This window comes from Triturus cristatus, chromosome 3_1 (genome assembly GCF_964204655.1).
Source record: "Triturus cristatus chromosome 3_1, aTriCri1.1, whole genome shotgun sequence".
In the NCBI taxonomy this organism is placed as follows: domain Eukaryota; kingdom Metazoa; phylum Chordata; class Amphibia; order Caudata; family Salamandridae; genus Triturus; species Triturus cristatus.
This window is the reverse complement of record NC_140583.1, coordinates 345,855,343-345,875,500: the sequence shown is the minus strand read 5'-3', so window position 1 is coordinate 345,875,500 and position 20,158 is coordinate 345,855,343.

Genomic DNA, 20,158 nt, shown 5'->3' with positions numbered 1-20,158 from the left:
GCTTTTTCTGCACCTCTCTTGCTCTTTCTACACCTTTCGTCCTCTTTCTGTACCTTTCTTCCTCTTTCTGCAGTTCTCCTACTTCTTTCTGCACTTCTCTTGTCTCTTTCTGTCCTTCTCTTACTTTTTCTGTACTTCTCGTGCCTCTTTCTGTACCTCTCTTGCCTCCTTCTGCACTTCTCTCATCTCTTTCTGCACATTTCTTCCTCTTTCTGCACTTCTCTTGCCTCTTTCTGCTCCTCTCTTGCTTCTTTCTGTACCTTTCTTGCATCTTTCTTTACCTCAATTTCCTCTTTCTGCGCCTCTCTTGCTTCTTTCTGCACCTCTCTTGCTTCTTTGTGTAACTACTTCCCTTTTTCTGCATTTCTCTTGCTTCTCTCTGCACCTTTCTTCCTCTTTCTGCACTTCTCTTGCCCCTTTCTACGCCTCTCTTGCCTCTTTCTGCCCCTCACTCTGTTCTTTCTGCACCCCTCTTGCTTCTTTCTACACTTCTCTTCCTTCACCTTTCTTCTTCATTCTGCATTTTTCTTGCCTCTTTCTGGACTTGTCTTGCTTCTTTCTGCACCTCTCTTTTTTCTTTCTGCATCCCTTTACCTCTTTCTGCACCTCTCTTGCTTCTTTCTCCACTTCTCTTGCTTTTTTCCACACCTCTCTTGGTTCTTGCCTCTCTCTGTACCTCGCTTATATCTTTTTGTGCCTCTCTTGCCTCTTTTTGCACCTCTCGTGCCTCTTTCTGCACTTCTCTTGCCTCTTTCTGTACCTCTGTTGCTTCTTTCTGCACTACTCTTGCCTTTTCTGCCACTCTCTTGCTTCTTGCCTCTTTCTACGCCTCTCTTTCTTCTTTCTGCACCTCTCTTGCTGCTTTCTGCAATTCTCTTGCTCATTTCTACACCTCTCTTGCTTCTTGCCTCTTTCTGCACCTCTCTTGCGTCATTCTGCACCTCTCTTGCCTCTTTTTGCACCTCTCGTGCTTCTTTCTCCACTTCTCTTGCCTCTTTCTGCACCACTCTTGCTTCTTTCTGCACCTCTCTTGCTTCTTTCGGTACCCCTCTTGCTTCTTTCTGCACTTCTCTTGCATATTTCTGCACTTCTCTTGTTTTTTTCTGTACCTCTCTTCTTTCTGCATCTTTCGTCCTCTTTCTGTACTTTTCTTCCTCTTTCTGCAGTTCTCCTACTTCTTTCTGCACTTCTCTTGCCTCCTTCTACACTTCTCTCATCTCTTTCTGTACCCCTCTTGCTTCTTTCTGCACGTCTTCCTTTTTCTGCACTTCTCTTGCCTCTTTCTGCATTTATCTTGCTTCTTTCTACACTTCTCCTGCTTCTTTCTGTACCTTTCTTCCTCTTCTGCACTTCTCTTGCCTCTTTCTGCACTACCCTTTCTTTTTTCTGCACCTCTCTTGGTTCTTGCCTCTTTCTGTACCTCACTTATATCTATCACTACCTCTCTTGCCTCTTTTTGCACCTCTCTTGCCTCTTTCTGCAATTCTCTTGCCTCTTTTTGCACCTCTGTTGCTTCTTTCTGCACTTTACTTGCCTCTGTCTCCACTTCTCTTGCTTACCTCTTTCTGTACCTCTCTTGCTTCTTTCTGCACCTCTCTTGCTTCTTGCCTCTTTCTGCACCTCTCTTGCCTCTTTCTGCACGTCTCTTGCCTCTTTCTGCACCTCTTTTACTTCTTTCCACAATTCTCGTGCTTCTTTCTGCATCTCTCTTGCTACTTGCCTCTTTCTTCACCTCTCTTGCCTCTTTCTGCTCTTCTCTTGCCTTTTTCTGCACCTCTTTTGCATCCCTCTGTACTTCTCTTGCTTCTTTCTGCACTTCTCTTGCTTTTTCTGCACCTCTCTTGCTCTTTCTACACCTTTCGTCCTCTTTCTGTACCTTTCTTCCTCTTTCTGCAGTTCTCCTACTTCTTTCTGCACTTCTCTTGTCTCTTTCTGTCCTTCTCTTACTTTTTCTGTACTTCTCGTGCCTCTTTCTGTACCTCTCTTGCCTCCTTCTGCACTTCTCTCATCTCTTTCTGCACATTTCTTCCTCTTTCTGCACTTCTCTTGCCTCTTTCTGCTCCTCTCTTGCTTCTTTCTGTACCTTTCTTGCATCTTTCTTTACCTCAATTTCCTCTTTCTGCGCCTCTCTTGCTTCTTTCTGCACCTCTCTTGCTTCTTTGTGTAACTACTTCCCTTTTTCTGCATTTCTCTTGCTTCTCTCTGCACCTTTCTTCCTCTTTCTGCACTTCTCTTGCCCCTTTCTACACCTCTCTTGCCTCTTTCTGCACCTCACCCTCTTTTTTCTGCACCTCTCTTGCCTCTTTCTACACTTCTCTTCCTTCACCTTCCTTCTTCTTTCTGCATTTCTCTTGCCTCTTTCTGCACTTGGCTTGCTGCTTTCTGTACCTCTCTTGTTTCTTTCTGCACCCCCTTACATCTTTCTGACCTCTCTTGCTTCTTTTTGCACTTCTCTTGCTTTTTTCCGCACCTCTCATGGTTCTTGCTCTTTTTGCACCTTGCTTACATCTTTCTGCACCTCTCTTTCCTCTTTTTGCACCTCTCTTGCCTCTTTCTGCACCTCGGTTGCTTCTTTCTGCACTTCTCTTGCCTCTTTCTCTACTTCTCTTGCTTGCCTCTTTCTGACCTTCTGTTGCTTTTTTCTTCCCCTTTCTTGCTTCTTGCCTCTTTCTGTCCCTCTCTTGCTTCTTTCTGTACTTCTCGTGCCTCTTTCTGTATCTCTCTTGCCTTCTTCTGCACTTCTCTCATCTCTTTCTGCACCTTTCTTCCTCTTTCTGCACTAATCTTGCTGCTCCTCTATTGCTTCTTTCTGTACCTTTCTTGCCTCTTTCTATTCCTCTCTTGCCTCTTTCTGCACCTCTCTTCCCTCTTTCTGTACCTCTTTTGCTTCTTTCTGCACCTCTCTTGCTTCTATGTGTGCCTTCTTGCCTTTTTCTGCATTTATCTTGCTTCTCTCTGCACCTTTCTTCCTCTTTCTGCACTTCTCTTGCCCCTTTCTGTACCTCTCTTGCCTCTTTCTGCACCTCACTCTCTTCTTTCTGCACCTCTCTTTCCTCTTTCTGCCCCTCACTCTGTTCTTTGCACACCTCTTGCTTCTTTCTACACTTCTCTTTCCTCGCCTTTCTTCTTCTTTCTGCACTTCTCTTGCCTCTTTCTGCACCTCTGTTGCTTCTTTCTGCACTTCTTATGCTTTTTTCTCCACTTCTCTTGCCACTTTCTGCACCTCTATTCCTTCTTTCTGCACTTCTCTTATTTCTATCTGCACCTCTCTTGCTTCTTCCTAAACCTCTCTTGCTTCTTTTCGCAATTATCTTGCTTCTTTCTGCACCTCTCTTGCTTCTTGCCTCTTTTTGCACCTTTCATGCCTCTTTCTGTACCACTCTTGCTTTTCTCTGCACTTCTCTTGCTCCTTTCTCCACTTCTCTTGCCTCTTTTTGCACCTCTCTTGCCTTTTACTGCACTTCTCTTTCCTCTTTCTGCACTTCTGTTACTTCTTTCAGCACTTCTCTTGCCTCTTTCTCCACTTCACTTGCTTGCCTATTTCTGCACGTCTCTTACTTTTTTCTGTCCCTCTCTAGCTTCTTTCCTCTTTCTGCACCTTTCTTGCATCTATCTGCACCTCTCTTGCCTCTTTCTGCACTCTCTTGCCTCTATCTGCACCTCTCTTACTTCTTTCAGCACTTGTCTTGCTTTTTTCCGCACCTCTCTTGGTTCTTGCCTCTTTATGCAGCTCGCTTGCATCTTTGTTTACCTCTCTTGCCTCTTTTTGCACCTCTCTTCCCTTTTTCTGCACTTCTCTTGCCTCTTTCTCCACTTCTCTTGCTTGTCTCTTTCTGCACTTATCTTGCTTTTTTCTGTCCCTCTCTTGCTTCTTGCTTCTTTCTGCACCTCTCTTGCTTCTTCCTGCACCTCTCTTGCTTCTTCCTGCACCTTTCTTGCCTCTTTCTACAACTCTCTTCCCTCTTTCTGCACTGCTCTTGCGTCTTTCTGCACCTCTATTGCTTCTTTGTGTGCATTCTTGCCTTTTTCTGCATTTCTCTTGCTCTTTCTGTAACTTTCTTACTCTTTCTGCACTTCTCTTGCCCCTTTCTGCACGCCTCTTGCCTCTTTCTGCCCCTCTCTGTTCTTTCTGCACCCCTCTTGCTTCTCTTCCTTCACCTTTCTTCTTCTTTCTGCATTTCTCTTGCCTCTTTCTGCACTTGTCTTGCTTCTTTCTTTACCTCTCTTGTTTCTTTCTGCACCCCCTTACCTCTTTCTGTATTTCTCTTGCTTTTTTCTGCACTTTGCTTGCTTTTTTCCCCACCTCTCTTGGTTCTTACTTCTTTCTGCACCAAGCTTACATCTTTCTGCACCTCTCTTGCCTCTTCTCGCACATCTCTTGCCTCTTTCTGCACTTCTCTTGCCTCTTTCTGCACCTCTGTTGCTTCTTTCTACACTTCCCTTGCCTATTTCTCTACTTCTCTTGCTTGCCTCTTTCTGCACTTCTCTTGCTTTTTTCTGTCCCTCTCTTGCTTCTTTCTGCACTTCTCTTGCCTCTTTCTTCACTTCTCTTGCCTCTTTCTATACCTCTCTTACCTCTTTGTGAACATTTCTTCCTCTTTCAGCACCTCTTTGCTTTTTTCTGTCCCTCTCTTGCTTCCAGCCTCTTTCTGCATCTTTCTTGCTTCTTTCCACAATTCTCTTGCTTCTTTCTGTACCTCTCTTGCTTCTCGCCTCTTTCTGCACTTCTCTTGCCTCTTTCTGCACCTCTCTTGTATCTTTCTGCACCTCTCTTGCCTCTTTCTGCACTCTCTTGCCTCTTTCTGCACCTCTCTCGCCTCTTTCTGCACCTCTGTTGCTTCTGTACTTCTCTTGCTTCTTTCTGCACTTCTCTTGCTTTTTTCTGCACCTCTCTTCCTCTTTCTGTACCTTTCTTCCTCTTTCTGCAGTTCTCCTACTTCTTTCTGCACTTCTCTTGCCTCTTTTTGTCCCTCTCTTGCTTCTTTCTGTACTTCTTGTGCCTCTTTCTACACCTCTCTTGCCTCCTTCTGCACTTCTCTCATCTCTTTCTGTACCCCTCTTGCTTCTTTCTGCACATGTCTTCCTCTTTCATCAATTCTCTTGCCTCTTTCTGCATTTCTCTTGCATCTTTCTGCATTTCTCTTGCTTCTTTCTGTACCTTTCTTCCTCTTTCTATACTTCTCTTGCCTCTTTCTGTATTTCTCTTGCTTCCTTCTGTACCTTTCTTCCTCTTTCTGCTCATCTCTTGCTTCTTTCTGTACCTCTCTTAATTCTTTCCGCACTTCTCCTGCCTCTTCCTCTACCTCTCTTGCTTGCCACTTTCTGCACTTCTCTTGCTTTTTTCTGTCACTCTCTTGCTTCTTGCCTCTTTCTGCACCTCTCTTACTTCTTTCAGCACTGCTCTCGCTTTTTTCAGCACCTCTCTTGGTTCTTGTCTCTTTCTGCACCTCGCTTACATCTTTATGTACGTCTCTTGCCTCTTTTTTACACCTCTCTTGCTTCTGTCTGTACTTCTTGTGCCTCTTTCTGCACCTCTCTTGTCTCCTTCTTCACTTCTCTCATCTCTTTCTGTACCCCTCTTGCTTCTTTCTGCACATGTCTTCCTCTTTCTACACTTCTTTTGCCTCTTTCTGCATTTTTCTTGCTTCTTTCTGCATTTCTCTTGCTTCTTTCTATACCTTTCTTCCTCTTTCTGTACTTCTTTTGCCTCTTTCTGTATTTCTCTTGCTTCTTTCTGTACCTTTCTTCCTCTTTCTGCTCATCTCTTGCTTCTTCCTGTACCTCTCTTATTTCTTTCTGCACTTCTCTTGCCTCTTTCTCTACTTCTCTTGCTTGCCCCTTTCTGAACTTCTCTTGCTTTTTTCTGACCCTCTCTTCCTTCTTGCCTCTTATTTGTTGGAAGGCGTTCCCCGGGGAGGCTGCGGAATGGGTTCCTGACCACCCTGAGGCCCACCTTTCCCAGAATTAGGCCGAGCAAGAGCAGGGAGGCCCTTCCTGGAAGGGTCTCGCACCTAGGATCGCACGCGCTGCGCTTACTCTCTCTTCGGATAGAGGGACACCACACAGTAGTTCGTTATAAGGCAATAAGCTTTTATCGGTAGTTGTCAGGGATCTTTATGATCCGGCAGGCAGGTGCAGAATTAATGCCACAAGCGGCAGCGATCTTGTGATGATGGGAAAAGGGGTTGCGGGACAGTCTTTCAATCAGTGTCTCTGCGAGGTATCCGGCGCACAGCTCTCAATCCTCGAGCTGAGGGGATGTTGCTTCTCTCAGCAATCTCTGCCGATTCTCTTGGAGGAGCGGGCCGCCAGTCACTCAGCAGGCACCGGAGGGTCGTAGTTCAGGGAGCCGCGACGTCGTCAGCAGGGCTCAGATGGTTCAGCGTTCGGGGAGCCGCGACGGCGTCAGCAGGGCTCAGATGGTTCAGAATTCAAGGAGCCGCGACGGCGTCAGCAGGGCTCAGATGGTTCAGCGTTCGTGGAGCCGCGACGGCATCAGCAGGGCTCAGATGGTTCAGAATTCGAGGAGCCGCGACAGCGTCAGCAGGGCTCAGTTGGTTTCAGAGTTCGGATAGCGTTTCTTCTGTTCGGTGAGCTCTCGAGCCGCGACCAGGTCCGCAGGCTCTCGTCAGTCCAGGTCTTCTCTCCCCTCGTCCCTTCAACACCCCTTGTTATACTCCCCCTCCTCTTTGAAGTCCGGAGTCCTCGCGGAGAGGGGTCTCGTGCCTGGGGGGCGATGTGTCGGGGTTTCCTGTCGCTCAGCCCCTTGATCTATTCAGATGTGTCCGGGAGGGACCCCAGATGCCCAGCAGGAGAGGCGCCCGCTCACCGGGGGCCTGGTGGCCGATCGAAACCTCCCTCGGGAAAGAGTCCAGAGGTGTGACAGAGTCGGCGCCTCTCGGTCTGGTTTGGGGGAGGGGTTTCGTTCTCCCTCGGCCGGCATGCGTGTTGGGGATCTGGTCGGCCCTCGGGATGTTGGTCCACGGGAGCCGGAAGGCCGTGTCCACGAGGTTCGGCGTGGTTGTAGTGTACTTTGCTGGTCGGGAGGGCCCACGCCACGAGGCCGGTCTCACACGTGCCCCCCCCAGCTGAAAGGCGGGGAGAACAACCCATCCACTTGGGAGTTTTCCTCGCTGAAGCGGAAGAAACGGGACAGGCCGTCCGCGTTGGCGTGGTCAGTCCCGGGGCGATGTTCCACAGTGAAATCCATCCCCTGGAGGGAGATGGACCAGCGTAGCAGCTTGGGGTTTTCCCCTCGCATCTGCATCAACCACCGCAGGGGTCGATGATCTGTTTGCACTCTGAAGTGTGTTCCGAACAGGTAGGGCCGTAGCTTTTTGAGAGCCCAGACTACGGCGAACGTCTCACGTTCAATCGTGCTCCACCGCTGTTCCCGGGGCAGTGACCTTCGGCTGATGAAGGCTATGGGCTGATCTATGCCTTTGTCGTCGTATTGTGAGAGGACTGCCCCAATGCCGTGTTCCGAGGCATCCGTCTGAACCACAAACTCCTGGGCGTAGTCGGGTGCTTTGAGTACTGGAGCCGCGCACATTGCGGCCTTTAGGGTGTCGAACGCCTTCTGGCAGGCGGGAGTCCAGTGTATTTTCTTGGGGTGTTTTTTGGAGGTTAGTTCTGTGAGAGGGCCTGCGATGCTGCCATAGTTTTTAATGAACCTTCGGTAGTAGCCGGTGAGGCCCAGGAAGGCTCGGACTTCCGTTTGGGTTGTAGGGGGTTCCCAGGACAAGATGGCGTCGATCTTCGGCTGGAGGGGGGCGACCTGCCCACTCCCCACCTGGTGCCCCAGATAAGTTACGGAGCCGTGCCCAATTTGACATTTGCTAGCTTTGATGGTGAGGCCGGCTCGGCGCAGAGCCAGCAGGACTTGACGGAGGTGCTGGAGGTGCTCGGTCCATTGGGAGCTGAAGACCGCTATGTCGTCAAGGTATGCTGCGCTGAACCCCTCTAGTCCGGCCAGGACCCTGTTCACCAGCCGCTGGAAGGTGGCCGGGGCATTTTTCATTCCGAACGGTATCACCCTAAAGCGGTAGTGCCCATTCGGGGTGGAGAAGGCGGAGCGTTCCTTGGCTCCCTCGGTGAGGGCAATCTGCCAGTACCCACTGGTCAGGTCGAAGGTGCTGAGGTAGCAGGCGGCCCCAAGGCGGTCAATGAGTTCGTCGGCACGGGGGATAGGGTGAGCGTCTGCTCGGGTGACCGCATTGAGGCCTCGGTAGTCCACGCAGAATCTCAGCTCGGGGGCAACACCCGGGGTAGTCGCCTTCGGAACCAGGACTACCGGGCTGGCCCAGGGGCTGTCGGAGGGTTCAATCACCCCAAGGTCTAACATCTTTGCCACCTCGGTCTGGATGCAGGTCCGGACCCGATCAGGGACCCGGTAGGCCCGATGTCGCACTGGCGGGCTGTCTCCGGTGTCCACGTCGTGGACACACCAGCTGGTGACCCCGGGGGTCAGGGAGAAGAGATCCGCGAACTGCCCAAGTAGCTGGCGGCAGTCGTCGGTCTGTTGGGCTGTGAGGGCGGTCGACAGTCTCACTCCCTCCACCGATCCATCGGTTTCCTTCGCCCCCAGGGGGTCTGGGAGGGGCTCGGTGTCTTCTTCGGTCCCATCGTCGGTGGCCAGGAGTAGACTTAATTCGGTCCGCACAAAGTGGGGCTTGAGGCGGTTCACGTGGAGAACCCGGAGGGGGTTCCGCGGGGACTGCACATCGATGAGATAGGTGACTTGGCTCTTCCGCTCGATCACCTTGAAGGGTCCAGTCCATTTATCCTGGAGAGCGCAGGGTCTCACCGGGGCCATGACCCAGACTTGTTGGCCTGGCTGAAACTCGACCAGCGTAGCATTCTGGTCATACCAGCGCTTCATCTCTTCTTGACTGGCCTCGAGGTTTGCTTCTGCGAGTTCCCTGAATTTTCGGGTCTGGTTGCGGAGCGCCAGGATGTATCGGAACACGTCTGGAGGGGTCCCCCGGGGGGTTGCTTCCCACCCCTCCTTGACCAGGCTCAGGGGTCCTCGGACGGGGTGTCCATATAACAGTTCGAATGGGCTGAACCCCAGGGATTTTTGGGGGACCTCCCGGTAGGCGAACAGGAGGCATGGGAGGAGGACGTCCCACCTCCGGCGTAGGGGTTCCTCGAGGCCCATGATCATCCCTTTCAGTGTCTTGTTAAAGCGCTCGACTAGGCCGTTTCCTTGGGGGTGGTACGGGGTGGTGAATTTGTACGATACTCCGCACTGCTGCCAGAGGGACTTCATATATCGGGAGATAAAGTTCGTCCCCCGGTCACTCACGACTTCGCGGGGGAACCCCATGCGGGAGAAGATCCCCATCAAGGCCCGGCCCACCACAGGGGCCGTTACGGTGCGGAGAGGGATGGCTTCAGGGTAACGGGTGGCATGGTCCACCAGGACGAGGATGAACCGGTGGCCCTGGGCGGTCTTAGGGTCCAGTGGTCCGACAATGTCGATTCCTACCCGCTCAAAAGGGGTACTGATGACGGGGAAGGGTTGGAGCGGAGCCTTGCGCTTCCCCCATTCTTTCCGCTGGCCTGGCACGTGGGGCAGGACTTGCAGTGGGCCTCCACATTTGCTCGCATCTTGGGCCAGTAGAAGTGGGTGACGAGTCGCTGGTATGTCTTATCTTGGCCTAAGTGTCCGGCCAGGGGTACATCATGGGCCAGGCCCAGGAGGAGACTTCGGAAGCGTAGGGGTACTACTAGTACTCGGGCCGATCCCAACTCGGCAGACTTCTGTTCACTGTACAGCAGTCCGTTCTCCCAGTATACCCAGTGGGTGCCAGTCTGGTCGCCTGCTGCTTGGGCCTCGGCCTGTTGTCGGGGTCCAATGAGGAACGGGCAGGTGGATTGTTCTTGGCAGAACTCTTCACGGGAGGGGCCCCCTTCGCAGGGCCACGGGGCCAGTTCTGGCAAGTCCCCGAGTTTGGTCAGGGTTGCGGGGTCGGAAGGCCCGGATTCTTCACCGGGAGCGGTTGGTTCGTCCAGAAGGGGGTCGTCGGCCTTTGGTGGTGTATCCTGGCTCTCAGGGATGGTGGCGGTGTTCAGGGGCATGGCCTCTCCCCCCTCGGAGGAAGGCGCCCGGAGAGTCATCGAGCGCGTGGTGGCGCATACCCACTCGGGTAGGCCCATCATCTCGAGGTGGGCCCTTCGTTCCACTTGTCCCCACGGGGAGTTCTCCAGGTCGTTGCCCAGGAGGCAGTCCACGGGCTGGGAGGTTCGGACCGCTACTTTTAACTTGCCGGTGACTCCCCCCCCTTCGAAGGGGACTAGGGCCATCCGGCAGAGGCTCTCGGAATTGTCTGATGAGATGACGGGGCAAAAGGCGTCAGGCAGGATCTGATCCTCGGAGATCAGGTGACAGTGGACCGCCGTCACACTCGCCCCCGTGTCCCGGAGCCCCACGATGCGGTGACCGTTGACCGTCACCTGCTGTCGGTACTTCTTCGTGTTGGCGGGCAGGGGCGTGCCGGGGACCATCTCCCAGTCCCCTAGGGAGACCAAGGCCATGGCGGCTGGTTCCCATTCTTCGGAGTCTTCCATCTCTTCCCCCAGGGCTACAGAGGCCATCTGTCGAGCCGGCGGGGTTGTGGTGGTGGTTCGCTGGTACAGGGGACACTGAGGGTCACTGGCATAGTGTCCGGTCCGCTGGCAGCGGAAACATGTGATTCTCCCTCGGGGTCCCGGCCTCCCTGGGGGCCCGGTGCTGGCCGGAGGCGGAGCTGGAAAGGGCGGAGATTGTCCTCTGGGAGGGCTGAGCAGGGATCCCCCCGGGAGCTCCCTTTGCCGGCCTTGGTTCCCTCCGCCCCTCTGGCGGGTGGTCCCGGATGGTGGCGACCGTAGTCTCCCACGGGGCCCCGGGAGGTCCGGGTGTTCACCCACCGGTCAGCCTCGACGGCCAGTTTCCGAGGGTCTGTGAGTTTGCTGTCCAGGAGGTGCTGGCGCAGCTCTACGAAGCAATTAGCGGCCAAGTGTTCCCATGCGATCAGGTCGAACAGCTCCTCAAAGGTGGAGACCTTGCTGCCCTTGATCCATCCGTCCAAGGCCCGGCTGTAAAAGTTCACGTACTCCACCCATGTGGTACCGGGTATCTTTTTGCAGTCTCTAAACCGTTGCCGGTACATTTCAGGGGTGAGCCCATATCTGGCTACCAGGGCCTCTTTCATGTGACTGTAGGAGTTCATCACGGTGGAGGGCAGGTCCAGCAGGGTATCTCTCCCCTCGCTCAGGAACCGGCCCCACAGCCCAGCCCCCCAGTCTTTCTGCGGGACTCGGTGGGAGGTCATGGCGACTTCGTAGGCCTTGAACCATTGCTGAATATCGTCGTTTTTATAATATTCTTTCACCACATCCTTGGGGATGTGGACCTTCGGTTCCACGGTGGAGGAGATGGGTTGCGTTTCCGAGGGTCGGGTCTCCGCCCGCTTGGCCTTGAGCTCGATCTCCTTCAGGCTACGTTCGTGCTCTAGTTGGAGTTTCTTTTCTTCGTGTTCTCTCTGTCGTTTCTTTTTCTCTAGTTCTCCGTGTAGGCGTAACTGTTCTACTGCCAGTTTTTTCTCAGCCAGTTTTATCTCTCCTTCGATTTTTAGCTTGGCTAGTTCCAGTTCGTGGTTGCGACTTCTTTCTCGGTCCGCTAGTTCCTCTGGGGATAGGCCCCCTCGGTGGCGCCGTTCCTCCCCGGGCTGCTTCATGGTTCGTTGGGGTGCTCTCCTTCTGCTTGTGACCGGGGAGTTTCTGCCTCGACCCAGGTTTTTAATGCCCCCTGGAAGTCCTCTTTCGTGCTTAGTCCGGTGGTAGCGATTCCAAAGTCTTTGCAAAATTGTTTCAGTTCTCGGTGCGTATACGATTCTAACTGGTCTTTTTGAAATGCCGTGCTTGGGTTGGTGCCTGCGGCACCTAGGGAAGTTTCTCCTTCCATTCTTCTCGGTGGTGCGTAAGCCGTTGTGAGACCGGCCTCACGGCGTGGCCCTCTCCATCATCCAGCCAACCTGCAACCACCCTCAAGACACGACATCCCCGACTCCGGCCGCCCCAGCCACCCCCGATCCGCGGGCCGGCCAGAGGCCTGACCAACTCACCACCCTACCACGCATGTCCAACCAAGGAAGCGGGAGCCCTCAACACAGACCCAGAGGCGCCAGCCCAGTCACACCTCGGGTCGCCTTCCCCGGGAGGACTCAATCGGCCACCAGGCCCCTGGGGAGCAGGCGCCTCCCCTACCGAGCGTCTGGGGTCCCTCCCAGACCCACCTGAAAAGACCAAAGAAGTGAGCGGCCGGAAATCCCGCCAGACCCCCTCCGTCACCCCAGTCCCCCCTCTGCGAGCACTCCGGACTTCAAAGAACCAGCGGAGTATAACAAGGGGTGCCGGAGAAACAAAGAGAGAGAAGACCTGGAACCATCTGAGCCTGCAGACGCTGTCGCGGCTCCTGAACGCTGAAGTCACCTGGGCCTGCTGAGTGACTCGCGGCCTCTTGCTATTGAACCATCTGAGCCCTGCGGACGAGGTCGCGGCTCCCGAACACTGAACCACCTAGGCCTGCTGAGTGACTCGCGGCCCCCAGCTATTAAACCATCTGAGCCCTGCTGACGGAATCGCGGCTCCTGAACTCCGACCACCTGTGCCTGCTGAGAGACTCGCGGCGCTCCCCTTGAGGACGACTCGGGAAGAGATCGCCCAGAGACACGACACCCTCCGGCTCGAGGATTGTGAGCTTCCGCAGGGTATTTCACAGAGACACTATCTTGAAAGACTGTCCCGCTACCCCCATTCCCCACGACTGACTTGTGGTACGTTGTGCCACTGCTGTACTAGTTGCCTTTTGGGTCATAAAGAACCCTTGAAATCATCGATAAAAGAACTTATCGTCCTACAAAGAATACGTGTGGTGTCCCTCTGTTCACAGTGCAGTTCAGGGTGTGCGCGCCTGGTTTGGCTTACTTGGGAGAGGTGGGTCAAAGGGGTGGGCAAGACGTGTATCGAACCCCCTTCCGGCGAACGCCTTTCCAACATTTGGTGGCAGACGACGGGATCCGAGCCGACACCGAAAGAGAGCGTGCAGTGAACGACTGACGCACTACCAAACAGAGATGGAAGGAGAAACCTCCCTGGGTGCCGCAAGTACCGAAATAAGCTCACCGTTCCGAGAGGATCAATTGGACTATTACACGCATAGAGAACTAAAACAGTTTTGCAAAGACCTTGGCATCGCTACCACCGGACTGAGCACAAAGGAAGACTTCCAGAAAGTACTGAAAGCCTGGGTCGAGACGGGGGCGCCCCCGACCCAAACGGAAGGAGACTCTACCCATGAACAGACAAGCACCCCGACGAGAAACAACGGGCCAGAGGGGAACCTGTCCCCCGAGGAACTAGCGGACCGAGAGAGAAGCCGCAACCACGAACTGGAACTGGCAAAACTAAAAATCGAGGGCGAGATAAAACTGGCAGAGAAGAAGTTATCTGTCGAGCAGTTACGGCTACAAGGGGAACTCGAAGAGAAGAGACTCCAAAGGGAGCACGACGAAAAGAAACTCCAGCTAGAACATGAACGCGGCCTGAAGGAGATTGAGTGGCGGGCTAGACACGAAAAGTCACAGCCGCCCGGGAATCCACAGCCCGCTCCCGCCGGGGAAACCAAAGTTCACATCCCCAAGGATGTGGTCAAGGAGTATTATAAGAACGATGATATCCAGCAGTGGTTTAAAGCCTACGAAGTCGCCATGACCTCTCACCGAGTCCCGCAGAAGGATTGGGGGGCTGGCCTATGGGGCCGGTTCTTAAGCGAAGGAAGGGACACTCTGCTCGATTTGCCCTCCGCGGTCATGAACTCCTACAGCCACATGAAGGAAGCCCTCGTGGGCCGGTACGGACTCACCCCCGAAATGTACCGACAACGGTTCCGAGATTGCAAAAAGATACCGGGCACCACGTGGGTCGAATACGTGAACTTTTACAGCCGAACCTTGGACGGGTGGATCAAGGGCAGCAAGGTCTCCACCTTCGAAGAACTGTTCGATCTGATCGCCTGGGAACATTTGGCGGCCAATTGCTTTATAGAACTGCGCCAGCATCTCCTAGACAGTAAACTCACAGACCCTCGGAAGCTGGCCGCTGAGGCTGATCGTTGGGTGAACACCCGGGCCACCCGGGGCCCCGTGGGGGACTACGGCCGCAACAGTCAGGGTCCCCCCCGCCAGAGGGGCGGAGGGAACCACGGCCGACCAAGAGACTTCGCCGGGGGGTCCTCCACCAGCTCCCCCAGCAGCCCACCAGCGGCGGGTTCGGCCCAGTCTCCAGCCAGCACTGGAGCCCCAGGACGACCAGGTCCACGAGCTAGGATCACCTGCTTCCGCTGCCAGCAGCCCGGACACTACGCCAATGACCCCCAGTGTCCCCAGTATCAGCGAACCACAACGACCAACCCCACGACCCGGCAGATGGCCTCCGTGGCTCTGGGGGAAGAAATGGAAGACTCCGAGGAATGGGAACCGGCGGCCATGGCCCTGGTCTCCCTTGGCGATCGAGAAATGGTCCCCGGGACACCCTTGCCCGCCAACACAGAAAAATACCGACAGCGGGTGACCATCAACGGCCACCGAGTCGAGGGCCTTCGCGACACCGGGGCGAGTGTCACCGCGGTCCACCGCAGCCTAATTTCCGAAGACCAGATCCTAGCCGGGGCCCTCTGTCCGGTCGTATCCTCCGACAATTCTGAGAGCCTCTGCCAGATGGCCCTGGTGCCCTTCGAGTGGGGAGGGGTCTCCGGAGAGCTGAAGGTAGCGGTCCGGACCTCGCAGCCCGTAGACTGCCTCCTGGGCAACGACCTGGAAAGTTCCCCGTGGGGGCAGGTAGAACGAAGAGCCCACCTGGAGATGATGGGCCTACCAGAATGGGTCTGCGCCACCACGCGCTCCATGACCGCACGAGTGGCCCCCTCCAAGGGCGGTGAAGCCCTCTTACCGAACACTTTCCCCGAGAGCAGGGACCCCCTACCAGAAGCAGACAACCCTCCTTCCGAGGAAGAAAGAGACACTAACCCAGGGGAAGGACCGGAACCTTCCGCCCCAGAGGCCCCGATGGAACCCGAAGAACTGCCCGAGTTGGCCCAGTGGCACTGCGAAGGGGGGCCCTCCCGCGAAGAGTTCTGCCAGGAACAGACCACTTGCCCCTCCCTCGAGGGACTTAGACAACAAGCCGAAGCCCAGGTCGCCGGTGACCAAACCGGAACCCATTGGGTCTATTGGGACAATGGCCTCCTCTACAGCGAGCAAAAGTCCGCCGAGCTAGGCGCAGCACGAGTACTGGTGGTACCCCTGCGGTTCCGGAGCCTCCTCCTGGGCCTGGCCCACGATGTACCCTTGGCAGGACACTTAGGCCAAGACAAGACATACCAGCGATTGGTGACCCACTTCTATTGGCCCAAGATGCGAGCGAATGTAGAAACACACTGCAAGTCCTGCCTCACGTGCCAGGGCAGTGGGAAGAGTGGCGGAAAACGCAAAGCTCCCTTACAACCGTTCCCCGTTGTAAGTACCCCATTCGAGCGGGTCGGCATCGACATCGTGGGACCCCTGGATCCGAAGACCGCCCAGGGCCACCGATTCATCCTTGTCCTGGTGGACCATGCCACCCGCTACCCCGAGGCCATTCCCCTCCGCACCGTGACGGCTCCCGTGGTGGGCCGAGCTCTCATGGGGATCTTCTCCCGTGTCGGATTTCCCCGCGAGGTTGTGAGTGATCGCGGCACTAACTTTATATCCCGCTACATGAAGTCCCTGTGGCAGCAGTGCGGAGTCACGTATAAGTTCACGACCCCCTACCACCCCCAGGGCAACGGCCTGGTGGAACGCTTCAACCGAACTCTGAAGGGAATGATCCCGGGCCTCGAAGAGCCCCTGCGCCGGAAATGGGACGTCCTCCTCCCTTGCCTCCTGTTTGCGTACCGGGAGGTTCCCCAAAAGTCTCTGGGGTTCAGCCCCTTCGAACTGCTGTACGGACATCCCGTTCGAGGGCCCCTGAGCCTGGTCAAAGAGGGCTGGGAGACAAGCCCCCGGGGGACACCCCCAGATGTGTTCCGCTACATCCTGGCGCTCCGCAACTAGACGAGGAAGTTTAGAGAACTTGCAGAGGCTAACCTCGAGGCCAGCCAAGAAGAAATGAAGCGCTGGTATGACCAGAACGCAACCTTGGTCGAATTCCAGCCGGGCCAGCAGGTTTGGGTCATGGCTCCGGTGAGACCCTGCGCCCTACAAGACAAATGGACTGGTCCATTCAAGGTGGTCGAACGGAAGAGCCAGGTCACGTATCTGGTCGACGTACAGTCCCCACGGAACCCCCTCCGGGTCCTCCACGTAAACCGTCTCAAGCCCCACTTCGTAAGGACAGAATTGAGTTTGCTACTGGCCACCGATGAGGGGGCAGAAGAAGACACTGAACCCCTGCCCGATCTCCTGTGCACGAAAGAACTGGACGGTTCCGTGGAGGGTGTGAAACTGTCAGCCACCCTCACTCCCCAGCAGGCCGACGACTGCCGCCAGCTGCTCGGACAATTCGCAGACCTTTTCTCCCTCATTCCAAGGGTGACCGACTGGTGTGTCCACGACGTGGACACCGGCGACTGCCCACCTGTGAGACACCGAGCCTACCGGGTGCCTGACCGGGTCCGCACCTGCATCAAGACCGAGGTACAGAAAATGCTCAACCTAGGGGTCATCGAGCCCTCCGACAGCCCCTGTGCCAGCCCGGTGGTTCTGGTCCCGAAGGCGGCCTCCCCAGGGGTCGCCCCCGAACTAAGATTCTGTGTAGACTATCGGGGGCTCAACGCGGTCACCCGCGCAGACGCTCACCCTATTCCCCGAGCCGACGAGCTCATCGACCGCCTGGGGGCCGCCCAGTTCCTCAGCACTTTCGACCTGACCTGCGGGTACTGGCAGATCGCTCTCACGGAAGGGGCGAAAGAGCGCTCTGCCTTCTCCACGCCAGATGGCCACTACCGCTTCAGGGTCATGCCGTTCGGAATGAAAAACGCCCCAGCCACGTTCCAGCGGTTGGTGAACAAGGTCCTGGCCGGACTCGAGGAGTTCAGCGCAGCGTACCTTGACGACATCGCCGTATTCAGCTCTCAATGGCACGAGCATCTCCAGCACCTCCGACAAGTACTAATGGCCCTGCGCCAAGCGAGCCTGACCGTGAAAGCCAGCAAATGCCAGCTCGGACAAGGCTCTGTGGTCTACCTGGGGCATCAGGTGGGCAGCGGCCAGGTCGCCCCTCTCCAGCCGAAGATCGATGCCATCAAGTCCTGGGAGCCCCCCACCACGCAGACAGAGGTTCGGGCCTTCCTGGGCCTTACGGGGTACTACCGGAGGTTCATTAAAAATTATGGTAGTATCGCAGGGCCCCTCACAGAGTTGACCTCCAAAAAGCTTCCGCAGAAGGTGCAGTGGACCCCCCAATGCCAGCAGGCGTTCGACGCCTTGAAAACCGCCTTGTGCACCGCTCCCGTACTCAAGGCCCCCGACTACTCCCAAGAGTTCGTGGTCCAGACCGACGCATCCGAACATGGCATCGGGGCCGTGCTCTCGCAGTTCGACGACAAGGGCATTGATCTGCCCATAGCCTTCATCAGCCGAAGGCTGCTGCCGAGAGAGCAGCGTTGGAGTACTATAGAGCGAGAGGCCTTTGCCGTAGTCTGGGCCCTCAAGAAACTGCGGCCCTACTTATTCGGAACCCATTTTCGAGTACAGACGGACCACCGGCCCTTGCAATGGCTAATGCGGATGAGGGGGGAGAACCCCAAGCTACTACGATGGTCCATCTCCCTCCAAGGGATGGATTTCACGGTCGAACATCGCCCCGGGACGGATCATGCCAACGCCGACGGCCTGTCCCGGTTCTTCCGCTTCGGCGAGGAGAACCCCCCAGTGGATGGGTAGTTCTCCACGCCTTTCAGCTGGGGGGGACGCGTGTGAGACCGGCCTCACGGCGTGGCCCTCTCCATCATCCAGCCAACCTGCAACCACCCTCAAGACACGACATCCCCGACTCCGGCCGCCCCAGCCACCCCTGATCCGCGGGCCGGCCAGAGGCCTGACCAACTCACCACCCTACCACGCATGTCCAACCAAGGAAGCGGGAGCCCTCAACACAGACCCAGAGGCGCCAGCCCAGTCACACCTCGGGTCGCCTTCCCCGGGAGGACTCAATCGGCCAGCAGGCCCCTGGGGAGCAGGCGCCTCCCCTACCGAGCCTCTGGGGTCCCTCCCAGACCCACCTGAAAAGACCAAAGAAGTGAGCGGCCGGAAATCCCGCCGGACCCCCTCCGTCACCCCAGTCCCCCCTCTGCGAGCACGCCAGACTTCAAAGAACCAGCAGAGTATAACAAGGGGTGCCGGAGAAACAAAGAGAGAGAAGACCTGGAACCATCTGAGCCTGCAGACGCTGTCGCGGCTCCTGAACGCTGAAGTGACCTGGGCCTGCTGAGTGACTCGCGGCCTCTTGCTATTGAACCATCTGAGCCCTGCGGACGAGGTCGCGGCTCCCGAACACTGAACCACCTAGGCCTGCTGAGTGACTCGCGGCCCCCAGCTATTAAACCATCTGAGCCCTGCTGACGGAATCGCGGCTCCTGAACTCCGACCACCTGTGCCTGCTGAGAGACTCGCGGCGCTCCCCTTGAGGACGACTCGGGAAGAGATCGCCCAGAGACACGACACCCTCCGGCTCGAGGATTGTGAGCTTCCGCAGGGTATTTCACAGAGACACTATCTTGAAAGACTGTCCCGCTACCCCCATTCCCCACGACTGACTTGTGGTACGTTGTGCCACTGCTGTACTAGTTGCCTTTTGGGTCATAAAGAACCCTTGAAATCATCGATAAAAGAACTTATCGTCCTACAAAGAATACGTGTGGTGTCCCTCTGTTCACAGTGCAGTTCAGGGTGTGCGCGCCTGGTTCGGCTTACTTGGGAGAGGTGGGTCAAAGGGGTGGGCAAGACGTGTATCGAACCCCCTTCCGGCGAACGCCTTTCCAACAGCCGTCTACTGCACGATCTCCAGGTGTTGGCTCGGATCCCGTCGCCTGCCACCAAATGTTGGAAGGCGTTCCCCGGGGAGGCTGCGGAATGGGTTCCTGACCACCCTGAGGCCCACCTTTCCCACAATTAGGCCGAGCAAGAGCAGGGAGGCCCTTCATGGAAGGGTCTCGCACCTAGGATCGCACGCGCTGCGCTTACTCTCTCTTCGGATAGAGGGACACCACACAGTAGTTCGTTATAAGGCAATAAGCTTTTATCGGTAGTTGTCAGGGATCTTTATGATCCGGCAGGCAGGTGCAGAATTAATGCCACAAGCGGCAGCGATCTTGTGATGATGGGAAAAGGGGTAGCGGGACAGTCTTTCAATCAGTGTCTCTGCGAGGTATCCGGCGCACAGCTCTTAATCCTCGAGCTGAGGGGATGTTGCTTCTCTCGGCAATCTCTGCCGATTCTCTTGGAGGAGCGGGCCGCGAGTCACTCAGCAGGCACCGGAGGGTCGTAGTTCAGGGAGCCGCGACGTCATCAGCAGGGCTCAGATGGGTTTAGAATTCAAGGAGCCGTGACGGCGTCAGCAGGGCTCAGATGGTTCAGCGTTCGGGAAGCCGCGACGGCATCAGCAGGGCTCAGATGGTTCAGAATTCGAGGAGCCGCGACGGCGTCAGCAGGGCTCATTTGGTTTCAGAGTTCGGATAGCGTTTCTTCTGTTCGGTGAGCGATCGAGCCGCGACCAGGTCCGCAGGCTCTCATCAGTCCAGGTCTTCTCTCCCCTCGTCCCTTCAGCACCCCTTGTTATACTCCCCCTCCTCTTTGAAGTCCGGAGTCCTCGCGGAGAGGGGTCTCGTGCCTGGGGGCGATGTGTCGGGGTTTACTGTCACTCAGCCCCTTGATCTATTCAGATGTGTCCGGGAGGGACCCCAGACGCCCAGCAGGAGAGGCGCCCGCTCACCGGGGGCCTGGTGGCCGATCGAAACCTCCCTCGGGAAAGAGTCCAGAGGTGTGACAGAGTCGGCGCCTCTCGGTCTGGTTTGGGGGGGGGGGGTTTCGTTCTCCCTCGGCCGGCATGCGTGTTGGGGATCTGGTCGGCCCTCGGGATG